General features: G+C 50.5%; 1 pseudogene; it reads right to left on the reverse strand.

Annotated features, from left to right (window-relative positions):
• Positions 1 to 796: 796 nt before the first annotated feature.
• On the reverse strand, positions 797 to 3,639 carry LOC121338020 (annotated as a pseudogene).
• Between the last annotated feature and the right edge of the window lie 5,812 nt (positions 3,640 to 9,451).

Below are 9,451 nucleotides of genomic sequence, written 5' to 3' on the forward strand. Positions count from 1 at the left end.
TGAAAGGTGGGGCTTCATTTTTCAGTGCTGCATCCCTGAACAGAAACTCCTATTTGGGGCAAAGTTTCCCCAACTCCCTGGAGACTCTCTCGAATATAAATGCATCTCCAGGTATTTCCTGTAATTCTTGATAATTATTTCAATCAAGGTATCAATTTATGACTTCCTGACTAATGAAAAGCTGCTTCTTGCTGCATTCTCCTTTGATATGCAAAGCTGCCTTTGAGCTGCCAGCCCCGTGCTGGGCAGACCCTGCAGATCCACACCTGGCAAACCCAGGGGTGACACCAACGCCCTTCGGAGCTGTCGCAGGAATTCCACCCTTAACTTTGCACACAGGAGCTGTTAAATTCACCTTGGCGCTGTGTATTGGAGAAGGGATGAAGCTTATTGCTCATTGGAGTTTATTGTTTATTGGTGAAGCCTGCAGTGCTGAGCAGTGATCCAAGTGATAAACCCCTGGTTTTTCCAGGAGCAAGGAGGCCACCAGGTACCACTGGCCACAAAGCAGGACAAGATCCCTTCCCACGTCGGGTGTTTGGCTAAAAGAACCCACGTGGAAGTCGGTGGAGCAGCAGAAGCTCTGCACAGCCCTGGGGGTCTCTGGCAGACCCCCAGGAGGGCACTGATGGATGAGGATCAGGCAGATCCTGAACACGGCAATGCCAGGGGAAGCAGCAAGGGCTGGGAGCAGAGGATTTGGGAACATACACACAGATTTTACAAAGAATGCCACGTTTTACACAAATCACCACTATTTATTTACACCTTGCCCCAGGACAGCCCCAGCCACTCCTCAGCTCTCCACAGGCTCCAGATCCATCTTGAGCTTTTTGCTTCCCAGGATTTGTTAATCAAAGAATTCTCTCTCTCTTTTGCTCACACGTGGTCCTTTAATGTACTTCTCTTCTGCCTTCTCATAATCAATGTCATCCACGGCAGCAGTGGCACAGATGATGGCCTCAGGTAAAAACCACATCTGAGGTGAATCTGATGCCATTCCCCAGGATGTGGTGCAGGTTCTTGGTGTCCATCTCCCTGTCCACCTCCTTTAGGTACTCAGCCACTAGGTCCAGCTGCTCCTCATCCTCCAGGTAAGTCTCCACACAGGTCATGTACCGGCTGGAATTCAGGAATTTCTTCAGCCAACAGGATTGTTTCCCACTTTTCAAGGTCCCCAGGAGATGCTCTTCAGCCCCTTTGGTCTTCACTATGAACTCCACTGGCTTCTTGTCTGGTGCTGTCAGGGAGGAACTTCCTTGGGGGTTCTGTGGGGAGGTGTCTGAGGAAGGCTGTCCAACCCCTTCCTCCCCTGTGTTTGGGAATGCCATCTGCACCACATTCTGGTATCCCTCTTTCCTCACTGAGTAGCTGATACCAGCAGCAAAATACTCCAGGAAGGACCCAGTGAAAGCGTGACAGCCCGCTGGGATCCGATAGTCCAGGATCAGCAGGAGGCACCACAGGATTTCCCTGGAGTAGTTCTCCTTGGCTCATTCGATGAGCTCCTGCTTCTCCTCACAAAGTGCTTCAGGCTCTTCAGAGACACTGAGAAACCTTTTTTCTTCTCGTTTGTGGTGCCATCTGTGAAGAGCACACAGGCCCTGTGGTGCTTCCTCTTTGCTGCTTTCACCACTGCTGGCTGTTAAGGACACCACCACAGCTGGCACCACACCAACATCCCTTCCTCAAAGAATTTGGGTTCTCAGTGGGACAGAACGCTTGGGAAATTTTCCTCCTCTTTGGTGACCCTCCAACCCAAACCAGAGGACTCTACGATCTCTACAATTTGATGATAATCTCACGTTCACTGACCTCATCACCTTCAGGATTTGCTGCCCACCTGAGAGGTTCATAAGCTTTCAGGAGCCTTCCCTTCTCCAAGCTGAATGATCCTGAGCTGCCATCTCACCTTGTAGAGCAGCTGCCCCATCCCAGTGGTCATTTAATTGTTTTTTCTTCTTCTCCAACACCAGCTTGCTCTCCTTGGAGTTCAGGGCCGCAGAGTTATTGAAACGAGAACACATCGGGGCTTCCTGCAGCAGCAAAGTGATGCCTTGAGCATTGGATGTGTGCAGGGAAGGCTGAGAAGTAACAACTTCTTGTCTCTTTTTAGCTGCCACCTTGAACACTCCTTGGCCACACGCTGAGCCAGTGATTTCTGGGGGCAGTCCAAGATCTCAGCTCGTGGTGCCAGTCCCAGCCTTGGCATAGCACGAGAGTTGTTCAAATCTTTTTTTCTCCAGATGCTTTACTTTGTCTATTCCTACATCAAAGCTTATTTGAAATTTCTTCTCAGCTTTTTCTGTTTTGAGGAGCCTTTTGGAGTTTATTGCCCTCAGTGTGGCAGTGATGCCCTCAGAAGATCTCTCCTGCAGAAATGGAGATGTGGGGCTGCTCTTGCTCCTGGCAGGTTGTGGGTGAGGATGTTGGAAAACCCCGGACTCAATCCCTGCTGTACCACACCCTGGACTCATTTCCATCCCACGAAATGACCACTGAAACCTCTTGCTTTCTGTCTCTTTCGCCATTTTTCAAGCAACAAAAGGACTTTTCCTCCAGTCATGTGGCAACATGGTTTCTTTAATTGTGTTGTGAAGGGTTTAAAAAAATTAAATAAATCAGTAAAATCCTGTGGTTTTCCCATCTAGATCATTGAATCAATGTGTTTTATCAGGAAAAGGTTAAATTTTACTAAATTTAGTTTTTTCCAGTGCCCTGAACATCACAGGGGTTAAATTGTTTGTGCAGGAAAGCAGTAGCCAATAATGGCTGGAGAAAGGCCTGGTGGGAGAATAAAAATATTTCTTTCCCCAAAATGTTGAAACTGCCAAGTCAAGTTGTTAATAGAGATTGTTCCTCCAACACAACAGCAGTGAGGACAACTTGGCTTGGGCTGCTTGGCTTGGCTCAGCTTGGCTTGCTCGGTGCATGCAGAGCACAGACCTTGGTTGTAAAACCTGCTCTTAAATAACTCTCAAATAAGCCCTTTTCCACCCAAAACGAAGACCTGGCAATGCTCTGCTGTAACTCATCCAAAGGGATGAGCAGAGCCAGCTCCAAAAGCAGGGTCATGGCAGCTGTTCTGTGGTCTCCTCACCTGTAACACATTTAGGTGACCCACCTGTCCCTGGATCCCTGGAAGTGTCCAAGGCCAGGCTGGACAGGGCTTGGGAGCAACCTGGGATAGTGGAAGGTGTCCCTGCCATGGCAGGGGTTTGGAAAAGAATGATCTTTAAGGTTCCTTCCAGCCCAAATCGTTCTAGAATTCTGTGAAAACATCCTCCAAGGCCCCAGTTCTAATGAGTCTCGCTGCTAACGAGTTGATGTCTGCCAACACCAACACAGCCGGGGATGCGCAGACGCTGAAGCCACGCTGAGTCAGGCAGCGTGGAGAGACACAGCACAGCCTCAGCTGGCTCCAGTTCTGGTAGCCAAGAAGTACTTCTTGAAGTCCAGCAGCTGGGCAGATGTTTGGGCTGTGGTGGATGCAGCTCCAGCGTGGGCCAGCACCCTGCCCCAGTGTGGGCCCTCCACGGGGTCACAAGGTGCTTTAGCATCCCCCAGCTCCAGCGTGGGCTCCTCCATGTCCTTCAGGTGGATCCATTGGATGCAGGGTTTCTCCACGGGCTGCAACATGGAATATCAGGGGAGCCACAGCTCCAGCACCTGCAGCAGCTCCTGCCCCTCCTCCCCAGTGATCTGGGGGTCTGCAGGGCTGTTCCTGGCGCTCCCGGGGTCTCTCCCTGGGATCAGCTCTGCTCCATGTGCACATTGCAGTTCAGTGTCCAATTCCAGCTCAGCCCCTGCACTCCCATCCTGCTTGTTTTTCTCTCTCCAGCCCATGGGGTTTGTGCTCTTGGGCTGAGATTTGGATCATTTGTCCTTGGTGCCCAGCTGGAGCAGGAATTGTTTTGTCTCCCTGCTCTGTGCACAGAGCTCACCATGCCCTGATGTGAAGCTCAGACCCACACACTAAAGCAGAACAGAATCTGAAAAATAGAAAAGCTAAAACCTGAGGCATCACTTTCTCTGTCTGCAGCTGCAGGGTTTTTTTTCCTAAATCTGTTTTCTCCAGAGGTGCTGCCCCCGTCTCTGATGGGTTCAGCTTTGGCCAGCGCTGGGTCAGTCCTGGAGCTGGCTGGAATTGGCTCTGCTGGACATGGGGAAACTTCCAGCAGCTTCTCACAGAAGCCACCCCTGTAGCCCCCCACTACCAAAACCTGGCCACCAAACCAAATTCACTTCTCCAAGCATTTTTTCTTTAATTTTTTGATCTTCTCATCGCTGTGCGCTAATTCAAAGGTTAAAACTTCCTAACATTGGTGTTACCAAACATAAAATTAAACTTGGTAATTACAAAATTGGTAGGAAACAAGGCCTAGAATCCAATAAGAGCTCCTGTGAGAATTAAAACCTGGCTGCTGCCAGATCCAGAAGATACCTGTGGGTGGATAAATTCTTGGGTGCATGAAAAATACAGAAAAATACCAATTCACTGGGGTTTCTGTGAGTCAGGGTCTTATTTGCAGTGTGGATTCACCTCCCTGCCTCAGCCAAGCAGAGACAAAGAGTTATTCCTGGTGAAATTACCACCTGCCATGGGATAGAGTGGCTTTTGCAGCTTTGGGAGGTGGTGGTTCCATCCCAGGCAGCAGATTCTGGGTCAGCCAGGGCTGGGATTTGCATCAGTGGATGGATGGGCTTGGCACAAACGTCGTGCTTGAGTGGAGTAACAACGTCTTCCCTGCTTGGATCTCAGCCCTTTCACGGCCCAGGGCAGGATAAACACCGGCCCAGAGCAGGATAAACACCAGCACAGCCACTGCTGGAAGGGGAACAGCTCAGGGGGCTTCACCCACCTCCCCACCCAACCCTCCTGAACCTGCTCCCACCCCGTGATGGGAGGGTTTCACCTGCACCCAGCCAGCCCTGTCTGGATCATCACTTTTCTTTTTAAATGTCTTTTTTTTTTTTTTTTTTCCACTCTCCCTCCCTGGTTTGGATGCAGAAGTGAGAACTCTAAGAGAGAAAAAAAAAAAAAAAAAGGGAAAAGAGCAGAGAAGAATCGGGGTCAACACGAGCAGCAGTATTTCAGTCGTCCTTTGAGAGCTTGTCTATACTCACTGTGGGTGTTCTCCTTGCAAACGCTGAGCAGGAGATGTTTTCCCTTAGTAGGGCAGGATCCTGTGCTCGGCCCTCCTTGCCTGGCCATAAAAGGGCAGCGTTTTCTGCAGGACCCCCGGATCCTCCGAAAGCTGACGGGTTTTTGGGAAGGGGCCTGCCCTGCCACTGCTTGCTTTGGACCTCACAACCCTCGTGTTAGTGCTATTTTGGCTCCTTCTTTTCTTGCGCCTTTTGTTTTGTCTCTCTCCTCCTCCTGCTCCTCTCAGGAGGTTGAAGGGAGGGAGGCCAGAGAGCCTCCAGGAATGTTCTTGCTTCTCCTATTTTTTATTCTTTCTTTCTCCCTCCCTTGGCCTGATTTGATCCCTTCTTTTCCATGATCCTGCTCAGAAAACCAGCTGCTGAGTGAAAACCTCTGGCCAAGCCCAGGATATGTCCCTAACCACGTCCCCAGCCTCCATCCTGTGTCCCAAGGGAATCTGGAGGGCTCTTCCCTCCTGCTCTGCCCAAGACCTGACCCGCTCAGGAAGGGGGGACACCACGGAACCTCCTCTCACCATCTCCTGGAGCACCTCTCCATGGGAATTCCAGCCTAGAGGAGATGCTCAGCAGAGCACAGCTGTAAAAGCAGGGAATCCTGGGCAGGCAGAGCCATGGTTCCACCTGGGAATTCATCATTCCAGGTCCACTTGGCTCTTCACAGAATCATTTAGGTTGGAAAAGACCCTCAAGGTCATCAAGTCTGACCATTAACTGCCAGGCACTGCCACATCCACCACCAAACTCTGTCCCCAGGTGCCCCATCTACACAAACACCTCCAGGTTCTTCCGTGGTTCCTCACAAACCCAAAGCTCCCTGAGCTCTTACAGAGTCTCAGCTTTCTTCTCGTCCCTTGTCCTTGATGACACTTCCTTTGGGGAAGTCTGAAACCATGGAAATGCAAATGGAAATACCAGCTGTCAGTTGGAAATAGGAACCTCTCCTGGTTTCCCTAAACATTTTCATCTGTGTTGTTGTGGCTGATCTTTCATTTAAGACCCTGTGTGACCTTGCAGTTGCCATCTCATGGCCTGGGGAGAGAAAGGAAGAGGTAAAGCTACAGGAGATATCCCTTTTGTGGCCACCACACTGCTGGAAAGTTCCAGGGAGGAGACCCAACACTTCTGTGTCAACAAGCTCCCTCCATGTGCTCCTTGTTCCCAGTTTCTCCAGAACTTTGCCTTCCTGGAGAACCTGTTCCCTAACAGCAACTGAACTGAGCTCTGGACCCTCAGATCCCTCTGTGCACCCTGTTAACCCTCCCTTCATCATTTTTCACAGCCAGTGATGCTGTGCAAGCTGTGCCAGAGCCATTTCCCAGCCCGCAGCCTTCCAGGAAGACTCCAGAACTTCCAGAACTTTGTATGAAGGCACCAAGAGCTTGGGAGTTACCCTCAGCCAGAAATCCCAGCAGCTGAAGAAGCTCCAACAAGGGATCAGACACCCACATGCCCCATGGACCAACACAACAAAGCCACCCCAGCCCAGGCTGGGTGGGATCTCACCAAACTGGGTGGGGTGGGATTTGCAGGGACCTTCAGGAGGTTCTTTCAGCAAACCTCACCTAGCCCCTGGGTGGCTGTGGCCAAGGAACCACCTGTGTTTTTTCTCTCAGGAACACTGCTGTGGTCACTGTGCTCAAATAAAGGGTTTCACCCAAGTGTGTCATTGCTTGCGCCCCTTCCAAGGTTTTCCCCTTGTCTTGGTGGCCATTGCAGGAGCAGCTTCTCCCTCACCAGGAAGGAAAAACTGCACCTGGCAAAGACCAGATCTCCATGTGAGAGGTGGGCTCAGCTTCTTGCAAAAAGCCAGGACCTCTTGGAGAGCCCCTCAGAGAGGGCTTTGACCACCCCTGCAGATTTTCATATTCCAGAGCCATGAGGACTCCAAGTTCTGGAGCTCCCTGGTCCCCTGTGCCACATCCATGAAAAGGCCACAGGGATTTGGACCCTGGAGCAGAGCTTTAATCCCTGTCTCACACCTCCAGCCTCATCTCACCCTCACCCCCAGCACTGGCTGCATTTCCAGGAGCTTATGTAGTTTTTTGGAAAGGTTTCCAGGGTAGGAGAGATGTCAGGCAGGCCAAACACTCATCTCACAAAAAACCTTTCTGACAGGGACGATGTTCTGGTGGCACTGGCCAGGAATTTTTTTCCTGTGGAGCAGTGCAGGGTTGAGAATGAGAAAGAGCATTAAAAAAATAAATAAATAAAAAATTAAAAAGCTCTGCAACGAACCCGGCGCAGGCAGGACGTGGCCACGGGGACGTTATGCAAAGAGCGGCTCACATCTGGAAGAAGTTACTGAGCACAGCAACCAGGGCTGAGTCTAAACAAGTGCAGGACGTTACCGCATGGATGTCTGCAGCTGGGAGTGCCTGGGGGAGCCAGAGGAGCTGGGAAGGTGGGATGAAAATCCCCAATGCTCTGGGGATGCCCCCAGTGCCCTTCAGAGCTACTGTGCTGCTCTGTTTTTAGGGTGGTGTGGATCCATACGCCGTTTTGGGTGGTTTGTCTGCAGGAGGGCTGGGGGCAGGAATGGGTTGTGGAGGTGGTCACCATCCCAGTGACCCAATGGGATTTTTCGGGTGTTCTCCCACTGTCTGGAGGAAATGGGGATCCCCCACCTGGATGTGTTTAAGGCACGTTTGGATCCTGCTATGGTTGGGGAAACTGAGGCACATAGTTCCTTACCCCTCCCCAAACCCCAATAAAAACACCCCAAGGCTTTTTGGGGCATAAAACCTCAATTTGAGGTGTTGTGGAGTAACAGGGATTTATTTAAAATGGGATTTTTGGGGTGTTCTCCCACTGTTTGGAAGAAATGGGGTGCCTCAGTTTCCCCAACCACAGCAGGATCCAGAGGATGCTCCCTATCACCAAATGTATCCTAAACCCCCTCCCAGTGCAGGAGCCTCATTTCCTCCAAACAGCAGGAGAACACCCCAAAATCCCATTTTTAAATAAGCCAACCACTACAACCAAACTGAGGTTTTATGGCCCAAAAAGCCTTGGGGTCTTTTTATTTGGTTTGGGGAGGGGGTGAGGGGCTGTGTGCCTCAGTTTCCCCAACTATAACAGGATGCAGAGGATGCTCTCAAGAACAAAACCTGCCTTAAACACATCCAGGTGGGGCATCATTTCTTCCAAACAGCATGAAAACACCCCAAAAATCCCATTTTAATCAAATGGACGTTATTCCACAACACCCAAAATTCAGCTTTTTATGCCTCCAAAAAACCTTGGTGTCTTTCTATTGGGTTTGGGGCAGGGGTGAGGGGCTGTGTGCCTCAGTTTCCCCAACCATAGCAGGATGCAGAGGATGCTCCCATTTAATGCTCTAAATGTGCCTTAAACACATCCAGGTGGGGTATCCCCATTTCCTCCAAACAGCATAAAAAAGCCTTGGGGTCTTTTTGTTGGGTTTGGGGAGGGGTAAGGAGCTGTGTGCCTCCGTTTCCCCTGCCATAGTAGGATGCAGAGGATGCTCTCAAGAACCAAACCTGCCTTAAACACATCCAGGTGGGACACCCCCTTTTCCTCCAAACAGCACGAAAACACCCCAAAAATCCTATTTTAATCAAATGGACGTTACTCCACAACACCCAAACCCCAGCTTTTTATGCCTCCAAAAAACCTTGGTGTCTTTCTATTGGGTTTGGGGAGGGGATGAGGGGGCTGTGTGCCTCAGTTTCCCCAACCACAGCAGGATCCAGAGGATGCTCCCATTTTATGTTCTAAATGTGCCTTAAACACATTCAGGTGGGACACCCCCATTTCATCCAAAGAGCATGAAAACACCCCAAATATCCCATTTTAATCAAATGAATGTTACTTCATGACACCTCAAATTGAGGTTTCATGTCCCCAAAAAGCCTTGGGGTGGGGTTTGGGGAGGGGATGAGGGGGCTGTGTGCCTCAGTTTCCCCAACCACAGCAGGATCCAGAGGATGCTCCCTATCACCAAATGTATCCTAAACCCCCTCCCAGTGCAGGAGCCTCATTTCCTCCAAACAGCAGGAGAACACCCCAAAATCCCATTTTTAAATAAGCCAACCACTACAACCAAACTGAGGTTTTATGGCCCAAAAAGCCTTGGGGTCTTTTTATTTGGTTTGGGGAGGGGGTGAGGGGCTGTGTGCCTCAGTTTCCCCAACCATAGCAGGATGCAGAGGATGCTCCCATTTAATGCTCTAAATGTGCCTTAAACACATCCAGGTGGGGTATCCCCATTTCCTCCAAACAGCATAAAAAAGCCTTGGGGCCTTGGGGTGGGGTTTGGGGAGGG

Source organism: Onychostruthus taczanowskii, unplaced genomic scaffold, assembly GCF_017590055.1.
Source record: "Onychostruthus taczanowskii isolate IOZ18803 unplaced genomic scaffold, ASM1759005v1 scaffold3, whole genome shotgun sequence".
NCBI lineage: Eukaryota > Metazoa > Chordata > Aves > Passeriformes > Passeridae > Onychostruthus > Onychostruthus taczanowskii.